The sequence below is a fragment of the Varroa destructor genome, unplaced genomic scaffold (assembly GCF_002443255.2).
Source record: "Varroa destructor unplaced genomic scaffold, Vdes_3.0 BEIS01000005.1, whole genome shotgun sequence".
Taxonomy (NCBI): Eukaryota; Metazoa; Arthropoda; class Arachnida; order Mesostigmata; family Varroidae; genus Varroa; species Varroa destructor.
The window spans coordinates 22,559,258-22,580,304 of NW_019211458.1; the positions used below are offsets into that span (position 1 = coordinate 22,559,258).

The 21,047-nt window shown below is 42.0% G+C and overlaps 1 long non-coding RNA gene across 3 annotated transcripts; it reads left to right on the top strand.

Annotated features, from left to right (window-relative positions):
- The first annotated feature begins 507 nt into the window (after nucleotides 1-507).
- LOC111250703 (uncharacterized) lies at nucleotides 508-19,138 on the top strand. 3 transcript variants are annotated; one of them, XR_015329160.1, is made up of 6 exons: nucleotides 508-626; nucleotides 1,288-1,409; nucleotides 6,839-7,001; nucleotides 16,699-17,098; nucleotides 17,405-17,713; nucleotides 18,995-19,138. It is a non-coding gene; the product is annotated as an uncharacterized LOC111250703 (long non-coding RNA). The 3 variants fall into 3 exon arrangements; XR_015329161.1 differs by lacking the exon at nucleotides 18,995-19,138 and adding an exon at nucleotides 18,549-18,728; XR_002673482.2 differs by lacking the exons at nucleotides 16,699-17,098; nucleotides 17,405-17,713; nucleotides 18,995-19,138 and adding an exon at nucleotides 7,384-9,375.
- The last annotated feature ends 1,909 nt before the right edge of the window (nucleotides 19,139-21,047 follow it).

Genomic DNA, 21,047 nt, shown 5'->3' on the forward strand with positions numbered 1-21,047 from the left:
AGAAAAAGTCCTATGGAACCTTACCATATTAAACTGATCCTATGTTATCATTATAAGGATGCTTATTCTATGGATCCTATAAAATTGAAGTCGAGCAGTCGAATTGTTAATAGGGCAGAGTGGGGTTTGCGTCGCGACTGATTTCTTAGTTACTAACCCGTTCACGTAATGCGCATATTTAAAGCATTAGCAGAATTTGGAGCAGTTGTCAAATGTAAATATTTTCTAGATTGTTCATAAAAAAAAAAACATTATATCGTACTTTTTAAACAAAAAATCTCTTTCTGGCTCAGTTCACCGTAGCAATTATATTGTGTTCGCTATGATTCGTCATAGCGTTTACAATTAACGCACATGGGGTAGTCCACGCAATTGGTGTGACCCATAAACTATTTTTATAATGGCTTCGTTGAGGTTTCTAAACTCTTTGCGGTGATGCAACTTTTTTTACCTATGGGCATCAAGTGAATCTTTGAAATGTTTGGTTAAATTGATCTAAGGGTACCACGAACGTCCTAGGAGAACTCATGAGGTATCGAAAACGAAGTTAAGGACCTCTTCGCTACACAGTGGTCAGCTTTTCATGTGATATATCGTTACTTGCCTCCAATGAAGCGTCTTATTGAGTATGGTTCCTTCTTTTTTATCTCTATATTTGAATAACCTACAAGAATTAGAGAGGCAGCGCATGTAATCTCTTTGATCACGTCTAAATTTTATTAAATTTCGACTTAAATGTGACGCCACTATGTTTTCTAACCAGGTAATATCGGTGATCTTTTACTCGTTGTGGCGTCCTCTAGACAAAAACGCGCACTTAATATTTGCGTGATCATTATATCATGGAGCAACGTGTACGCACTACCAGCTTATATTTTCTTTGATCGTAGTACCCCGTTAACTGACCTAATTTTTGAAGTAATTTTCTTCCCTGACTTGTGTACAGGTTGCTATATAGTAGAAGCCCCTATTCCATATTTCAGAAGCTCTGCCACTACATCAATCCGAGCATTAGGTCGAATTTGGTGTAGAGGCAAATAGCCCCCTCGAGCCTCTTGTTCCTTTTTACATGTAACTTAATTTTTATTCAAATACCTTCAAGGTTTAAAAGCTGGATTGGGATTACCTGAGGTTTCTTAACTCGTCAATTTTTTCCACCAATATTTCATGATGACATATGTGGCCACTGAACATCCGCTTGCGGTGAAAATGGAACAATTCACATTGCGGGACGTAATGGTTGCTATGAAATTCTGGTAGTCTTCAACACTCGCGACCTTTTTACAGGCGGACCATCACGGATTTTAGCGGGCTGCTAATGTATTGTTCTTAACCCCACGGTGCCTGATGATGCCAGCCCACAAGCTAACGCAGCTAAGAAGGATTTGTCTGCGAACCTTCAGTTCAAGGTAAGCTCAGTTTCATGAAAGTTTAATATGTATGGGTTCTCAAATTTTCTAGTTATTCCTTTGGATACAATGGTAGGGATTATCAAGAACTGGTGGTTTGCAAGTAGTAATGATAATAAGAATGGCCTTTACGATATTCATAGGCAATACGATATCAACATTTAACACAGAGTGCTGATGCAAACATATATAATTTATTTCACAGCCTTAGTTTTATACAAATTCTCGTCTGTGGTGTAAGCTACGCAGAACAGCATGTTTCCAAAAATTACACGTCTGGTCGCTCTTGTCGTGTAAATGCATGGGAATAATAACGATTTCGTCAATCTAGCCGTTAATGCTTTATAAATTAATCCTTATAGCAACACGATCAACTGTGCATGCAAAATCCGTAAGACCTAAAAAGCTTGATATTGCACAGAGTACAATGATGTAACCTTCATCGATACCTGTAATCATGTCGAGCAATTTCTGCTCCGCTTATTCCTTAAGAATAGCACTTTCAGTTTTGCATACAAAACATACTATTATGTACATGTACATTGTTTATCTGCGACTTTTTTTGCAGAGTCTTCACACAGCTAACATTGTGAATGAGTTGACCACTTGTTTTATTACGTTTGCGTGTATATATCAGAAATATCAGAGTGCCTATTGGTATGCAATATTTTGGCAGCGCCGATATGCAGATAAGCCCAACAGATACGTGTATCGTATCGTGCACAACCGTGGAGCTTACAGGCTGAGGAGCCCTGTACGTTAGTAAAAACTTCTACAAACGTTGGAACAGCAATTCCCTTTCACCACTGCTGTCTTATTGGCGCTCTTCGTTCGTTTCTTAGGTACAATGTTTACTTTGCTCGTATTTGGTTGTTATTGTGTTTATAGCCGCGAAACTATGTTTGATTTGGACAGAGGAGCTGCCGCTAGTGTTGACGCTGCTAACCCAGTCGCTGTGTGTCGAACACAGAATTCTTTACGATGATTTACAATAATAGGTTCGTATATAGTTTATCTTTTGACTCGTTAGGAACACATAGGTAGAGGCAGAGAGAGAGAGAGACCGAGAGTTAACCTATTCGCATGCCAAGTAGTAGGAACACCTTGCATGTACAAGGCCAACCCTATTTCTTGTTTACATTCAACGTCAAAGGTGTAAGAAAAAAAGGTTCCCTTATGGATTCCTCGCTCGTTTGGGGATTTATAACAGTATCTATGCCATTAGCCCTAACACTAGGTAGGATAACATCACCGGAGGGTTCTCGATACTAGCTGTCAATACTTGTAACAGAATCCAATCAACTTCAAAAGTTTCTCTGCTGGCTATGAGTCGTTCAAACTAGCTCTCATCTAGTAGCCCATTCCTGTAAAATTACTTCATAAAATTGGAACGTAAATTTTTCGGAAAATTTGCATTATTTATGCTTCGTCTTGTAGAAAATTACGGCATTACGCCGAAAGCCATGAAGATGTAGCAAAATTGGTGGAACGACGAGTCATTTTACTATTTTTATGAACACTTCATTTAACTTAGCACTAAGGTTAGCAGTTTGGTGCCTGCATCTTCAAATTTCCGGTTGAAGAATTAGTAGCCGGGTGTCGAGGCGCTATTACCGTTGACGTTCCATCTACCCATCTTAATGGAAATTAAGGGTGAAATTTAGATTTTCATCACGATACATTAGTTGTCAAGAATCAATTATAACTAAACGTCCCTAAACGAACCATGTGTAGTTCCGCTGAGGTATTTCTTGATTTAACGAAATATGTCACCTAACCGGGACTTGAACTTGCGACCTTGATTATTTATACGGTCCATCTGGTGCAAGTAGCAAGTAAACTGAGCTTAAACGAACTTTTCAGCTCTGAAGTAAATCTCTCTAGACACTGCTACGGCAGCCATAACGCGTGGACAAAGAAGGGCTTGTGGAAAAACGTATGTTCTCGGTAGGATTTTTATAATAAATACCGGAATAACACAAACTGCCGATGAAATGGAGAAACGCTACCTTCTATGTTCTTCGAGTCTTTTCGAATTAAAACAGTTTCATCATAGGTTCGTCAAATCCATGTTCGTTAATCGCGAACAAACTCAGAAGCCCGCTAAAGCACCGTACATACCTGTCCATGCTGACAGAAACTAACACATAGAACGCATGCGTTGTTTCATTTTTTTAATCGTATTTTATAATGAACCGTTAAAATGAAAAACTAACTAGACCAGAGTTTAGGGCGTGTCTGCATTAACTGGTCCTATGGGCGGTAGGCGTGCATGCAGAGGTTTCAGAGTGAATCTTCAGAATGCGTCCATTAATACAAAGATTCAATTTTGGTTTTACCAACTTTTTCCCAAGCAACGTTTGACATGTTGAGTACATAATAGAGTCGATTGGTTGTAAAAGATACACGATATTTTTCTATCAACATTAGAACTTATATATATGATTAATATACTCCACAAGTTATAGTTACAATATATATACATATTATATTATTACCTTATGTAATTCTCAAAATGCAAGATGCGTTTGTCTAACGTCTGCAATACGGTATATAGTGATGAACATGCTACCATTCAGCCGTATAAATCGTATTCGTGGCTTATGTGTCACAAGGCCTATGGATTCATAATAAAAAAGTAGAAATTAAGTGATGGCTGTGACTGGTCCGGAACTGAAATTCAGTCGGCGGAGAGGAGCAATAGTGGCACCTGAAAACGAAGTAATTCGGTGGAAATTAGACAGCCTTGATACGCAATTCAGTTCATTTCAGGCCTATCTTAGGACAGGGAATTCGATATAGGGTAGTGTCTAGACTACCCAAGTAGAATTTCATACACTTGAACATGTAACTCGAGCAGGTGCCTCTTTACCAATAGTTTTCTAGCGCCCGTTCTCATAGAGGTTGGAGAGGCTAACAATGGCCAATCGTACGCAGGACAACACAAAATTAATAGATACATCGCATTGTTGCATTTCTACAGAGTTCTTTATTTACTGTAAAGTTGAAATTAGCTCCTTAACTCGACTAGAAAATGGCTCGCAAACTACTAATATATTTGTTCACAATTATATTATTATGTGAAAAGTAACTAAATATTATGTTTGATCACTCCCGTCGTATTTGTTTGTCCGTGAGAGCCCACACGTTGATATCTGGGTCGTTTAAAACACAAATTATTATTAACACGCGAGTACTAACGTTTAGTGGATCATATATACGGATATGGATCTTGCTAGAGTTAACATGTTTTTAGTTGTTAGTGCCTCCTGGTATTAAATTTACAGGCCAGCGAGCTAGCTGCTGATACCGTGTTATACTTAAAAATTTTTTATATTTTACTGGAATATAAAAACTGGAATTGTTTGTTCACTTATTGTATTTCACATTCTAGCGTCCCCGTTCTCACTATTTACGATTCTGTCCGCGGCCATTTTGCTTAATAATTTTTTTGAGATACCTGCTCAGTTAACCGCGATCTACTGTAACATTGCTACTCGGTTGACCCTAGAAGTGCTGGAGTCCCCACAGCTCTGAGGGGTAGTTCGGTTCCGTGTTCGTTTTTCATGCGATAGCGGAATAACAACGTGCCCCGAGACGAAGATCATTCAGACTGTGCAGTGACGCCGCAGCGGGAAGTTAGCCAACTGCTGTAGTCGACGGAATGCATCACGTACTTTCCTCGATTCTTTTTTTTTACAATTTTTGTTGTATTCGTTTAGGTTACGTCAAAGACTCCGCCGATCGTCAAAAGATCTATTTGTACAACATCTCCCACTAAGTTTCTCTTCTACCTTAAATCTTTCCAGCCTTTTGGATATCCTATTGGGTAGGATGAGAACTGGCAGATGGTACAGACGAAGCAGGTAGCCGAATAAGCAACGATAGCATGCGGCGTTTGTAGTAGAGGGCTATAACGGGGTAGTATAACTTCAGCGCACAAGAGAAAATAAGTACCGAAAAGGGCCAGCATGGGTGGAACGAGTGGGTGAGGACAGCACAGCACTGCGCAGGGGAAACTGAAGGTCTGTAAAACGGCCTTTTCCTCGTTTTCGCTTTAGCCTGCCGTGCACTGCTTGCTATTGCGTAAGTGGTAATCGCAATCCAGTGTTTGTCCTAAATAATCGGTCCATCCAGACCTTTTAAGGGGCGTGGTTGGTCACTTAGTCAGCTCACTCCTCACTAGGCGGAAAGCTCGGTGGGCATCGTAGTGTCCGGCAAGGCTAGCAGAACGCCGAGGGCCCAATGAGCACGTCGGCATTTGCCGCTCACCACTCAAAGCCCGCACAGCGGCAGCTAGTCAGCAATCCCTTCTTCCGATGCTCGATCTGCCGTCGTTGTACGAGAAAAGGCTCTGACAAGAGAGTAGGCAGGCACATCGACTTGAACCGAAATCTTGCGGCTTTGCGACTACAGTATATATGTAGACCCCACTTCTTAGTCTAGTTTTCTAACTATCATCGCCAATTGATATTTGGGCCGCTAATCCCCAGCTGCGTCGTTTGACAGTTGTTCCGGAGCTCACTGGCCGTAATCTATGGCCAGACTTTAGCAACCCTACTCACTCAAGCATTCCAAGTATATTGGCAATAGATGATAGATAGGGATAAAAGGAAGCGAGAACAACGTGAGGGAAATCGTGCGCGAGACACGCGCGGCGGGACGAAGGAAAGTAGACGGAGAAAAATATTATTTTGTGTCGTGAAAGCTTGAGCACCGTCGAAGTTTACTGTTATGATCTTTACCGTCTCTGACAGTCCGCTGATAGGACTATTATCGCGCAGGTTCTTTGCTTGCTACCAGTGCTATCGCCAGAATCATTTAGAACGCTGTGGCACATTTTTCAGCGCTAGCCGTTGTATCTTATATTGGAAGACGTATCGCAAACAGAGTCGTAGGGAAAAATTTGAATATTTTTGTGCTTGAATTATTGCTTCATGCTGCGTCTGCTTGTTTATTTATTTGTACGCTTGTTTTGTGGCTGTTCACTCTTCGTTTCATAACAACCGCACGGAGCTAGACTTCTCTGCACGTCATTCTATACTAGATATCTATGCGATACAATTACATCGGGTGGTTTTATGCTTCTGAATGTACTATGACCGTCAGCTTAGCTAGCAAAGTGTACTAATGTATAACATTGACGGTGCCGTAATAAAAAAGAAAAAAAAGCAGATAGCTTATATGAGCAGAAAAGGTTTCGCATTTAACTGTACTAGATAAAAAAATATGTACGACTTGTTGAAATGAACACTGAATTAATCTCCGTTTTCCTGCCGATCTACCGTGTTTTTCAACAGTTAAATTAACTGTACCTGTATCTAGCCAAAATGTTCAGGAACAAACGAATCAATCAGCATAGCTTGTTTGGATAGGACACGTAGCACCCTCTGCGGCATAAACGTTTCCGGTATATTGCATATTTGCAGGCAGGAGTAAGCAGCAAAAAAGCGTGATGTATTGTGGTTCGAGGCTTTTGCTCCACATTATACATGTAACTCGATTTGGCCGTCCGACGCTCGCTCGTCAGCCCGCCAAGTGTGTTATCCGCTACTGACTACTATCATATCTATTTAAATTCTAACTCGAAAGGTAAGGAATTTGCAGATGCTTCAGACTTTAATTCTTCGTAATTGCGCTCCATTCACGGATGGTTTCGCTACGTATAACGGTGTGCAAATTAAATAGCTAGGGATATGCAGATGAGAAAGGTGCTATGGGAAGTGCTAAGTATTTTTTAAACGGGATAGTGGCCATATTTACACCCGCAGCGCGACCTACGTCTAGGCTTGCTTCAGGCAGCGTTGCCTGGTATTGCTTAAGCAGTTATGAGATTCACAGTTCATTGTGGCCTTGGCGAATAACAGAGCTGAGAGTTATAATGGTTGGTTTGACCTGATAGAACAAACGTTTTACCTTGTATAGGACTGTAAACGTTCGCAATCAGCAACTAATAACAAAAAACTCTATCCAGCTTCGGAATCAAGGGAACTCAAAGACATACCCTATGTCATATTTGAGTACAACGTGTTTTGCACTGCATGACGAAGTCAGACACCATTGGTTGGGTCCTGTGGAGGGATGTATGCTCCGCCAAGTTTCGTGCCTGGGGAACAATACTTCAGTGTCGACTAGCGCGAGTGTTTAGAGCGCAAAGTATCTGGCTGATAAAGCCAGGCGTGGCTGGTCTATCCCCACGATACGAGAACGTCAGGGCTCACCTTGCTATTCTGTTGAACAGAAAAACCCGGATTCAGCTAAGAATCAATCAATGATCCTCTACGCTCATAAACACAACTTACATAAGGCTAAATTAGCAATTTTGCTTCCATAAGGTACAACTTTTTACTCATGGTAAGCACGAATGCAATTTCAGCCATCATTTGCACAGTCGTAGTATGACAACATTACCTAACTGCAGTTTATGGCCAGACCTGTCCTACGCGGTGAAGAAGAAGAAGAAGAAGCCGACTTCACTATAGCCCAATTCGGAGGCCGCCATAGAGGTAGCAAAGATCGCTGCGTACCTATCATCTGAATGACAGAGGCAGACCCCTAAATAAAGCCAAAGACCTCGTCGTAGACAACACGCAAGCATCTACACAGTGACCCCGGCAGGGCTGGTGCCCTCGAACGGATAGGAAGACGCACCGACAAACTACGAGCATATACTTCTTGGCAACATATTTTGATCCTTCATTCGGCAGTTTCAGCGCTGCCATATGCAGTAGCAACAGAAAAAGTAGCGTTAGAACGACTGCAGCTTTGGCTGCCGACGGTTGTTCGCTAAACATCTGCTGGCTCTCTTTCTTCTTTCCATAACAAGCGGAAAGAGAGCTGTGCGTTTCTCGAAACATCGGAACGTTGATCCTCTAGTAACAGCAACAACGACAACTCTAGTTCAATGCCAGCAGGAAGGCAGGGAAAGCCGGTCCTAGTTGGGTACCAAAAAGGTCGCCCGTTCCGCTTTAGAAAGCGACTGCTTCGATACTTTGTGCAGCAGGTTCATTTGATAGTTCTCTCGATAGAACATTTAAGAGCTTAAATACGCCACATAGATACGATGTGCACCTACGCGGGCTTCTTGTTGTTAACTGGCTGGATAGTTTGTCTACAAGTGGCTGTACGAACGGCCGGCACCCTAAAGTACAAATGTACAATGTTTGCGCCAGTCGTCGCTGTCATGCGTTTAGCTCGCGTGGGACATCTGCTATCCGACTTTTTTTTTATCTATGACGTACATACGTAGACATTGAGTAACGAAATATTGCCTCGCCGCATTGCGCAATAGATAGGGTCCCTTTGTTCCGTTGAATATTGCCGGAACAGAGGCCGTTTTTTTACATCATTTAAAGTAATTAGATGATGTTACAGTACTACACAGAACAGATCCTTATTAGACGAACTTATGAAAATAGACTAAATCTATTATATTTGCTTAGCTAAGCCTCTTTGCACAAACAGCATTTAAGCGTAAAAAAAAACACGACGAATGGACCACTGTTGGACAATTTATGTTATTAAGTAGAGTTGTTTAGCAATACCTTGAGCTCTTCATAATCATCATGTTGTTGGCATTTACGATAAGGTTATCCCAGTGAACCCAGATCGAATAGAAATTATTCACACGTAACTGGGCATTGAATGTATACGCTCTTGGGTTGTATACCGACCAAGTTGGGTTTAGACGAAAGATTATCGCATACGCCTTCCGGTAACAAATCCCGCAACGCTTCTGTTTTTCGTCGACTGTAGAAACACTCGCAATGCGTATAAATAAACGGGCTAATTACGTATTTTGAATTCACTGACGAAAGTTATTCTTGGTCATTTTTGAGGTAGCAGGGTCGTTAGCGATTGTCTGGATAGGCTCAAGCTGTGTGTTACTGAATTACTCTTACCCAAGTGACTATAGCAAGATGTTTTCGCATTGAAATGCTCGCGTGTAAAGTAGAAGAAAATACACATGACTTAAATTCAAATTCGAGTGTAAAAACCCTGAGCCTGCCGAAGAAAATTAAACGCGATACAAAAAACGGCAAGCATTTTTTTCCTTCTCGATCCTTTCAGATTGTTCGTTGTAAGTCCCTCACTCTGGCAGGTATTCGATGCTAAAACTGCAGTGTTATCGCTTGGCGTAGCAGCGACAGTTAGTAGTCAATTACGGAAATAGATTTTTAATTACACCCCGACCTGGACAACAGGTGTCAAACTAACCCTGGCTGTAAATTGTCCACATCACGTTTCGTAACAAAAAAATAAAAATTTGCAAAAAAAACAAAATATGATATAAGACGATGCCAGATATTTTTTCAGGGTTGTACAATCTATTCTTGATCACTATTTTGAACACGTGCTGCGGTAGGTAGTCTAGCTAAAAATGCTAGACATTTTGAATTCTGCTAAAATGCTCAATCGTGTCGAAAACGTGTTGTTCCTTCACGATTGAAGGTCTCTATATTTTGGTAAGCCATTGGAGTTTGAACGCAAGCCAATGGCAAACCGTGTCCTCGCTTTACTTTTATATCCGATATATATGAAAACTGGCCAATAACATTCTCTGTGAATTGATTTTATTCTACTAGGTATATTGATCCAGCTAAGTTAAGATGTTTTTAAGGATAGCGGATGCTATTCTTCATTTGCCCATATGCTGACTTTTGCAGGCGAGGCAGTACTTACGGAATCACGTATTTGCCAAATCATATTTATCAAGTCAGTTTCATCGTTTGTCTTTGAAACGTATAAGAAGACCCATAGTTTCATTGAGAAAAGTGCTTTACTTCCTTGGCCCAATCTTCCGCCCTACGAATTGACGTTTTGTTTCGAAACACCCTGTATAATTAAACTCCACCCTACCGTTGCTCGCTGATGCGAAACTCGTCAGACGAGCGTTCCCACCGAATAAATAAACCACAGACTTCGTACAGTCGCGCAGAAAGAAGATCGTATGTCCGTTCACTTAGCTGGAAGCTAAGCAATTTCTGATCACTTCTTATTGTCTTTTTTTCTGACGAAGCCAATTTGTTCTCGTCGGAACGGTATTTATTTTCGAGTTCGCAACGTGCGTCCACGTTTATGTTAACTTGAAAGTCTTTAAGGCGACGTGCTGGCAGGTAATCCACTCAGCTTGATCTGCGCCGTTTTTCACGGCGGCGGCGGCGGCGGTGAGAGCAATGGCAGCATGAGTCCACTCTGCTTCTTCGTCCAGAGGCGGGATTTAATTATCCTGTGGAATCAGCGGATGAGTCGATAATTTCAGGATCGTGGGCGCACCACATTCATTCTAGCGTTAACTGTACACACCCTTCCAAAAAAGCCCAGTGCTGGGAGCGCGCCAGTACAGCCCCAAAAGCGAGACCGTCGGTCGGCTCCGACCAGGTCCGAAAATTAAGCACAGCTAATCAATCTGCGAAGTTATCTCCTCCGCATTCTCGAATGCTATGCCCCGCAGGACTAACAGCAGGCGACCTAAAATAACGTCTACAGCTGTAGGAGCCTTCCAGGATGCTCTCTTCGCAGCTTTTCCCAATATGCTCATCCAATCTACCCATACACTGAGTGTATGGACGAGGCTCCTTTTAGCGTAGTTACAATGACCTGTCTTGACGCCGCTCCATATAAAACAGCAACAGAAGTAGCAGCAAGAGGCACTTATGTAAGCGTCACCACCAGCCAAAGACAGATGCTCGGCTAGACTTCAGGCATCTTGTCGCTTCCATATTGTATGAATCCCCACATTAATCACAGTTTAGGACCTACAAATAAGTATTATCGTACGTAATCAACCAGACAGCTCTTGCTCAGCCCGCGTCAGTTACCCTGCTCCTAATATTCTGTGATACCTCTAATAAAGCAGCCTTGCTGCGGTACTCTGCGTCGGATCAGCTTTGGTGTTATGCGCGACAGGCACTTCTCCATCTCACTGCATCTTATCAAACAACGTTGTCCTCGTGGCCGTCGCCACCTTCCAGCCGGCAAAGTTGCAACATCAATGTCGCACTTATTATGTCAATCCTGCGTCATACCGTCGTGTCTGTCTGCGGAAGGAGAACCAGGAGTCTTTTTCGAACTGCGCTGGTCTTTGAGCACAGTAGTAGAGCAATACAGATTATTGGGCTACAGCAGCCGGCGACATGGTATTGCTTTCATATGTGAGTTAGTCCGAAATGTCAGTTAGCCTGTTTGTTTTTATGTGGTCGCCTGGATGCGTGCTGTTAATGCCATGTATGAGCGCCAGTTGGTTTCTTTTCCCGTGGCAGAAAAAGACGCAGAAGCCTTAAAGGTGGAATCCTTAGACAACAACAGCAATAAGCAGTGCTTGCTTCGTACAGAAGGAGCTAACCATCATAGCAACAGCAGCCACCACCAACAGTAGCATTGCGGTCATCCAGTCACCATCGTTATCGACCACCACTATCCGCGACCGCTTCCTGCATCTGCATAGAACAAAAATTGAGGCCTTTCCATGAATGGCCAGTAGTCTTCCAATGAACCACGCCAAGCTAACCTCCCCGACCTGCTCGACTTTTTTTTTTCTATTCACAAGATCGCCGCAAGCCCCCTGCAATAACGGCGACGACGACGAGAGAACAACCATTAGAAACAGGGGGACGAATAACAGCAGCAGCCTCAACGGCAAGCCAGTAAGCTATAATTAAACTTGCCATTGCCGGCTGTAATCTTTGTTGGCCCGCCGCCTGCTACCTCCTCGCGCCACTCTTCTTCACATCCCCAAATCCTTGTCTTTGAGGCATACTTCGACGCTCTGCCGGGACTGCTGCTACCCCAACCACGGCCAACACCGTTTATAAACAATAAACGCTTTTTGCGAGCTGGGACAAGAAACGATGACAACGGGCGGACGGCTCCTCTCTGTGCGCACTATTTTCTGCTGGAGCTTGGCCAAGGAGTGACCGTACGAGACGAATGCTTTCGTGTGGCGCTGGTTATTAGCACCGCTGCTACTATTACTATATGCTCGTGGTAGCTGCCATTCCAGCGGACGACACCATAGCGTCAGACGACCTATCCGATCACTGACACGCTGCCAGGGCTAACCTCGGCATTTCTTGGCTTCTTCGTTGACTCGGCGGCTGGCTTCGCAACTCATGGGAGGCTCAATGACAGATTTCACTCCAGTCAGCCATCTTTCTTCTTTCTTTTTCGTCTCTTTCAAGCATCCAACGTCCGTTCCACATCCAACCATTCGCTGACTGGATCGGGCAAGCCTATAGCGCAATACACTCGGCCGTTGAAAAATCCAACGAGAATCATAGGTTTGTCTTACCCGCTGTAAGAAGCTCGAAACGTATGACGTAATCTCTTAGATTAGCGTCTGCTGGACAATCTGCCAAAGTGCCATAAGCCAAGCCAGATTACCAAACCAGTAACATTAGAATATGAAGAAGTCAGCACAATTGCTGCTTTACGCGAAACTTAATAGTTAAAGGGACAGTCGCTAGATGCAAAAGTAAACGACAACTAAACAAGTAAAATAAGGAAATCCTATTCATGTCAATGAATACTGTCGAAAATGTCCACCTTCGTCAGTAAAAATTCAAATTACCAAAATTAGACTGGCCTCTTGTTTAACCGAAAAGCGCATCTCCTAATTCTGTACCCTCTAATTCCAACCGTTCACCAGACGTACCTGGATCTTGCTCTTGGTTTATGCAAGACGAAAAGTATACGAGAACTGAAGTAAACACGAAAAGGAGTCTCGTAATCACCAATGCTTGTGGCCTCTCAAACATATCCTTAATCCAGTTTGCTTCCCACGCTGTCGCGACCTCCATCGCTCATGCGACTTTTTCCAGTGATCACGACCAATACCGTTTCGTACCATAGAAGAAAATTCAGACGCTTGTCTGTACGGTTGCTTGAGTAGCGCTTCTAGTGATGATGTATCTATCCTTTCCCATTACTTTTTTCCCCTAACGTTGGACACCTTCAGGAACATTTGTTTTCTCCGAGAATTCGAATTCTAGATGAATGTGGAACCAATTATGTTGTTGGAATATAATACAGTACTAATCGAGATAATTCTGATCCTCTATCGATGTGGTTATCCTTTTTCAAATGACTACAATTTATCATACTTGTTTCGGCCATACGGCCGCATGGCAGCAAAACTTCCGAACGAAAACGGGCTAAGTTATAACAAAAACGGAGTTAGCTGGATAGCAGGCCTTAACATTAGGCTCAGTCGTGTCCAATTTTCTATATTTTCGTTTAATTAACGATTTCCGAGACGAAACACTTCGTCCTATAGTTGTCTGTTCGGAATTGAGTGGGGTTACCGCTGCTAACGATGTTTGCTTGAAGAACGAACCTAACGGGCATTGTATCCAGTACGTTAAAACCATGTTCTGACTTTTACATTTGTGCTGCAATAAAAAACCTAAACAGACTTGAAGCGTAATAAATACTAAAGCCATATGTGTCTAAATATATTTCGAAACAGCATACGCCAAGAAGCGCGTTTATTATGCATCAGAGGTCTGACCCTCTCCCTTCCACATTCTGATCAAATATGCATACTTCAGGATTCGAACTCCTCTATGCTTCTCGCTTAGACAGATACATCACCACCGCACCATTACAAGAATGCCATAGATAATGTTATGTCTGATCCCGATATGCGAAGATGTGCGTTACACGAAGAAGAAAGTGTTTTCACTTTTCTGTTAGAGAGCTCTAACTTTGCTCACTATTAGCTTATAGATTTGGCGAAGATCAATTGCCGCGCAAGCTCTATTGGGGTTTCCCGACTTGTCTAATCTTCACCGAATTAAAATGTTATTATAGTACAGCAATATCGTTTTGTATTCATTTGCCTCTGCGGGGCCATTATATTGTCAATGTTGCGGCTCAGTCTGACGAATTGGATTGAGGCGCAGCTTTCATGCATCACTTCATAATGGACGAATCTTGTACAGAAATGACTTGTTTCGAAGCTGTGAAGTGCATGTGATCAAGCATGAATGAAGTAGCCTTAAATATGCAGCTACCAGCTCCCTTTATTTGATTGAAGAGAAATGTCTACTAACAAACCCTACAAACTATAAATCCCAAGTTTGAGGCCAAGATGAAGTTATAAAAATTTGAGCAAATTTAATTGTGAGTGCCCATGCGTAATCTAATCACTGCGAAAGTACATGGAAAGTAATTGTTTTCAGTTGAGATAGGTACCACCGGTAAGTCTGGATTAATTTAGTTAGAGGCGCTGTTGGTGGTGATATGATTAACTTGCTGGAATATTACTAAACGGATCCTTTCCCATTTAATGAAACCTAAACAGGAATCCCATAAAGGATTAAAAGCACCCCTTTTACTTAATTGTTGTCGATGTTAGGGGCTGACAATTTTTTCGAAATCAGTTGTTAAAGCTACATTCATTGAAAGCGAAAAAACCATAGTACGACTCAGCTACTGGGACACCACACAACTCTACGGCTACCTTCTGCAAAGAAGGCCATACACGACAGCCCTATCTGAGTATGCTGCTGTTAATTTGAAGAGCACTGTTTCAAAAGGACCCTTGGAAAGACGCACATATTAAAAACCCATATATGGAAACTACAAACCAGAGCATGCATTTAATTATCGTAGTGGCTGTGTCTGAAGACCAGAAATGAGTTTTTTTAGTTTAGGTAAAAAGGGAATGGTTCCAATCGACAAAGATCCTTAGGCTTTGTTAAGGCAGTAGAAACAAAGCATACATACTTAAATAAACAGATAGGAAAATTCACTAAATTTGAATTTTCGTACCAGAACACACGGTTATGCCAGAAAAAAACCGTAACGCTTTTGTTACACTACGTTTATAATAAAATTATAATCAGTCTGCTGAAGTTACGCGGATGACCGCGACCTCGTATATTATTATTACTGCTATTATCATTATAAATTTAGGCTGTATGTTTTAGACTTACTTTTTCATTATATGGATCTACTATGTCGTGGGCCAAACAGCTATTAACATTGATTCTAATTATTTCTACTTGGAAAAAAAGTACACTGGTAAACACAAGTAGGCGGCATGACCCCTAGAAAGTCCCTACCATATCTTCGCGTTTTTACTTAATTTGACTCGTCTATCTGTGAATGTTCGGCTATTTTCAACATAATTCATCTTCGGCTCATAATGCCATGATATACCTTAGTCTAATCTTGAGACCACTCTCACGCGCACTACCGGGACCTATTTCAGCAAAACCATCTGCTGTTTGGATAATACGAAATAATTTCAAGAGCCTTCCAAATTATCTGGCACTACTACAGAGAAACGCCGTATTCATGTATTCGGAGAATTCTTATATTATTATATATAGAAGAATATTCACTGCCAGATCAAAGAGTAAGAACTTGTCTATAACCTAAACAGATCGCTGATTGTACTAAGACTCATTTTGTAGAGCGGTTTTATCTCGGAAGTCAACTGCCATATCTCTGTTGGTTCGAGCTGTGGAGCTCAACAGTTGATACGTTGTGTAGGCGTCGGCCTTATTTTCTTGGCCTTAGAGGGAAAACGGCTTTGGCTTGCTATCCGTCTTAGCCGCTAGAAGAGACGAAGAACAATGGACTCTAGCAAATTTCCACCCGATGGTATGCTCCTCAACTAAGCTTACGAAGCGAGATACGGGTCGTTTAGCACCGTAGGTATTGGAGACCGAAGAACCTTATACCCTTAACTTGTTCCCGGAGGCCAAACGACTTAGTCGCTACACAAGAGGCCGAAAGCGTCATTAGCCAAGGGCAAGTGGACACTGGCTGTCGTGTGTCGGTCACGATAGACCTCGGTGGTCAGAAATCTCGAGATCCTTAGAATGTCAACCTTTTACACCGCGAGAATAGCTAGACTGGCATCTCTGGAGCCAAGACCCCTGCGGATCTCAATATGGGTCCGACGCCTGAGGCCATTCCTAGATTAAACTTCGAGCGAGTGAAGAAGGAGGCACACGAACATAGGCGCTGTAGTCTTCTACGGTCCAGCCGGTAAGGACTTACACGCACCTCCATTAAGGTCCTCGGGGACTCCAACCAGAAATCCTGCCCTGACGATACTGTTCGATACAAAGACCTTCATGGCACAACAAAACTGAGACAATACTTAAAGGTTTGATACCTCGCACAATCTATCAGTGACAGCTCTATTACACTAGTTGTGGTTCAGTCTAATGGTAACTGTGATATCCGACTTAATTGTGAAGGCAAACACGAACAACAAACCCTTTCCATCACCTTCTTGGGCCTCCCGTAATTATCACCATTTGCTTCGTTTCAGGGTTTGTTGAACCACCATAGGTGCACTTCGATGCTCATAAGTGAAATGACTAGGCAAAGGTTTACTAACCGGTAATGAATTGTACTACCGTCGGCCACCGAACGACGGAAGCGTTGGTCTCGCAGCAAAAAAATCGGGTAGTGTGCTTTAGTTGTGTACGTGGGGCGAATAGGGACATGTACCATCAGGAATCGAAGCAGAAGATATTCGACATTCCCGAGGGAAGAATGACCGAAAGAACGGCCGAATAGATGTCACTTGCCCATTGTAGCTAGAGACCCTTTCTGCGATTCTACAGCTTGCTGGTCTACTACCTCGACTGGCCCGCCGCTGTCACTGCGCGTCTTCCGTAGCCATATAGGCGGTCAGCGATCGTTCCGTGAATCATTAGGACGAAACGGTATCCTTATCGTTTTGTTAGATTTGGTTTGACTTATCTATTTAGGTGTTCATTATAAGTATGAATGCTTATTATTTATAAATAGATCATAAATTGTATCGTAAATAAATCGCTTTTAGCGGACAGGAACACGAATTACGCCTAAGCATGTGCGGTACGAGCTTAAAAAGTGTTCTACTCGGCGTGTATATCGGTATGTACGATGTAGGTGCACGCTGAATTGAAAACTTTAATCCACTTCAATAATTGTTAGTATCTTCCCGTACAATTAATTTCACCTATCACTTGCTTATTGATGGAGTTCAGGTACGTTAAATGTAATGGACAAAAATCCGAAATCGGCAAGGGCAAAAGCAAAATTCGCTCGAAATGACAAATGGCGATGCGGGCCTCACCGTTTGCGGACTAACTTTTGTCTGGGTGTTTCTCGACGAAGCCGTCGAAGAAGATTCCGTCCCCAAAAGTCTCCTTTTCAATGCAACATAGGGCTAAATGAGGGTATTGTCGATTTTACTGGAAGTAAGCGGATTTACAATAGCCGAAAATGTTAATCTACTGTACCCGGAAACTTCACAGCTTTACTGCTATTAATACCAATACAGTAAATGCATACAGGTACGACTTGCTCTTAAACAATTCTTTCCTAATAGACTGAGCGATTCATTACGAATCTTACCTTTATAATTATCACTATTGTTATTAGTACTGTGTTATTTTGAAGTAGCAGTCCTGCTCTCAGTATCTCTATATTGATATATGTGTTTCGGCCTATCTTTCATTTTGTTGTACTTTTCCGCAAGTCTCTTTCCACCTTTTCCTCTGCCTGTTGATCGCGTATCGCTGACAGATGGTCCGGTTTTTTCAGTAACTTGTAGCAGTGGTGCGGCGATTGCATGAGATGGAGTACTGCTTGTAGGCCTGGTATCGACTTATTTCTTAGACTAGACTGGGGCCTATAGCGGTATCTATATATATATATATATATATATATATATATATATAATGGCGTTTCAGCCGCGTGTTCGGCTGGCAAAACGGCGTGAGAGACCATGAGCAGGAGCAATCGTTGTTCTTGTAACTTCCCTAGATAACTTGATTTTTCCGTTGGCAATGCGTAGACGCACCTTATACCAATGATGCTTATGACAGTTCTCGTTACTTTTCCTGAACGAATTTGTGGTAGCTTTGCCTTCTCTGTTGCATTAAATTCTGATTGATTTTTTTCCGAAGATGTCGATCTGATGTTGTGTTATGTATACTCGACCCATTATTGTCATGCCTATAAGGCTCGACAGATTCTATGATTGGCTTCTAAACGCTGTTGGATAATGCTACGTTATGTGATTGAAAAAATTGGTTCTTAATCCGATAGTTGTGCGCATCACTCCATGTGGGTATAACTAATATGTGTCGTCTGTTTCTGACGAACTCTCTGTGGGGGACCTTTTAGATTCCAGGCCTAATCTATCTGATGCAACGCCCTCTCATCCATTCATGTAAGAAGTCAGTCGACTGCGCGAGGACCCATTGGCCTCACAGAACTTCTCCTGTCCCCCAGTCATAACCTTTCTTCTTCTGTTGTTGGCATATTGAGACTGCTTGTATATCGCGGTGGAAGTTTGGAGTTTCATGTCAGGTTGCGTTATCCATCCAGGCCAGAATGCGCTCGACATTTTTTATATTATATATATATATATATATTACTCTCCTTCCTATGCTTTTATTTAGCGTAACCTTCTTACAAGGCGTTTGCTTATTGTGACTGCACTTTCAGCCGTGGACCGTAGACTTAGTAATGATTGGGTCCGCTAATTACATATTTAATTTGCCATATTGCCTAAGATTTCCCGAATTGTCGAATCTTGATTTTCAATTGAGTCTGTGCATGTCTTTTAGGTCTCGGAAAGTATTGTCAATGATGCTATTGGTTGGCATGTCTCGCCCTGATCCGTCAAGCTCGGACGAGTTGGTGTAACTATCTACGGGTGATCAGGTACAGGTCGCCGTTCCACACATGCCCTTATGCAGCGTTTGCCAACGCCGTTGTGGGATTTGTCGTTTGGAATTTTTTCTGTTTTTCATAACTATGAAGCCAATTCGCAATCCGTAAATCAAAAGGCTACTGATCCTGTTTATAAAGAGCCACGATACAACGGACAACTTTAAAATAACGCAAAACTGTAACATAACCAGCAGAGTAAATCTACCCGCTAGATAACAACGAATGCTGATAATATTTAACCTGTTAAGAGTTCTGAGAGATCTCGCGTTATATTATGAAATTGCTGGGAAACAACAAACACTTTTTTTACTTGGTTTGTCATCTGATGTTTTCATTCCGCATCATCGAAAGCATTAGAATGACTGAAGTTGTTATTCCTTTTTTGTTTCCACTTGTTCGGGTATACTAGTACGCATTAACTGGCTTCCGGTAGCAGCCTAGAACGCAAAGAAACAAGGCTCGCAAAATGCGTATCTTTATTTATACCTAGACAAGGAACTGAAAATTAGATTATAACATGCATGACGTCCGCAGTTCGCTGCGCGCTTGTAGCTAGAAAGAAAGTTGTAGCTAGACCTTATTTACAAAAGCAAGTGACTTGAGATCAAATCGTTATGCTCTGAATGTATGGATTGCTATGTGAAGATCTCTTTTTCTCGGATATTTCAAATTGGTCCTAGCTAAAAATCGACAAGTGATAGGATACCTAGGAGGACGTTGTCCTCTAAGTGGTACATTAGATTCAGTATCACCCGATATCTTTTTTTCGATATATATATATATATAGCCCTCTTAGACTGGTTTATCTTTCGCTAAGTCCAACTGCTTCATTTCAGGGTCTATTTACTTTAGATTTCAGCTATTATTTTTACTTTGTCCCAAACGTTTTAAATGTATTTGAGGTCTGTTGTGATGTTCGTCTCAGTGGAACGATAAGAAGTGAGTGGAAATTGCAGAGTAAAAATAGGTGACCAAGCGGAAAGTTTTATGTAATAGGTGAGCGAGGTTCGACAATTTCGTCGTTTGTCCGCAGAAGCCGCTCCCGACAGGGCCGATAACAACGCTGTAACCCTATTCGAGCTCCTAAAACGTTTATAAATATTTGGGACGCGAATTTCTACTGATCCACCTACAGCAAAAATGCAACAGTGTACTTGTTTTTGTAGGTTAGAAATACTCGTACTCAATGCCTCAAGTATTTTTTGGCCTTCGGTAGAACGGCTCAAATTAGGCGGTGCGTCTCAGTTTCTTATAACACGTCAGTTATCAAGCACTTGAATTTTCTATAGAGAGAGAAAGTATTTCCGTTAGATAACAACAGGCGTATCGATATGTTGACATAGCAGTACAGATATAAGTGAAATCTTTGGAAATTTTTGTTAGTTAGTGATTCACTAATCAGCATCCAATCATTTTTTCTTAGGTACTGTCTCAAATAGCTTTACCGTAAATATGGCTACATGTCGTAATGAAAAAAAAACACATGCGGCTTCTCATAGGCGTCTCCAATCAGCCAATGCTTGGCACCATATATACATGATGAACGATATTTAGAGGTGTTTGCCTACTTCGTGGCTTCCGCAGTAAAATATAGTGCGATTTTATTAATGCGGTTTGATCTTACATGCTACGACCTACAGCTAAATCTATTTGTCAAACTGCTTCCAATATCTCGCACTCGGTAGTCGGTTATCGTTAGAGAGAGCTATGGGAGAGCCTATAAACGCTTAAGGACCACAACAAAACAGCTGCTTCAATCCCACACAGTAATTAACTTACGTTTACCGTGAGCGCCAGAGGAGTAGTGTCAAGTGACCAAAGCAAGTTTATCAATCCTGTTTCTGGCTGTCTATCTATCCGCAGTAAATAACGGTTCAATCCCAGTTATCATACAGCTGCAGAACCATTCAAGGGTGAGATTTAAGGGTCAGTTTCGCCCTACTAGCA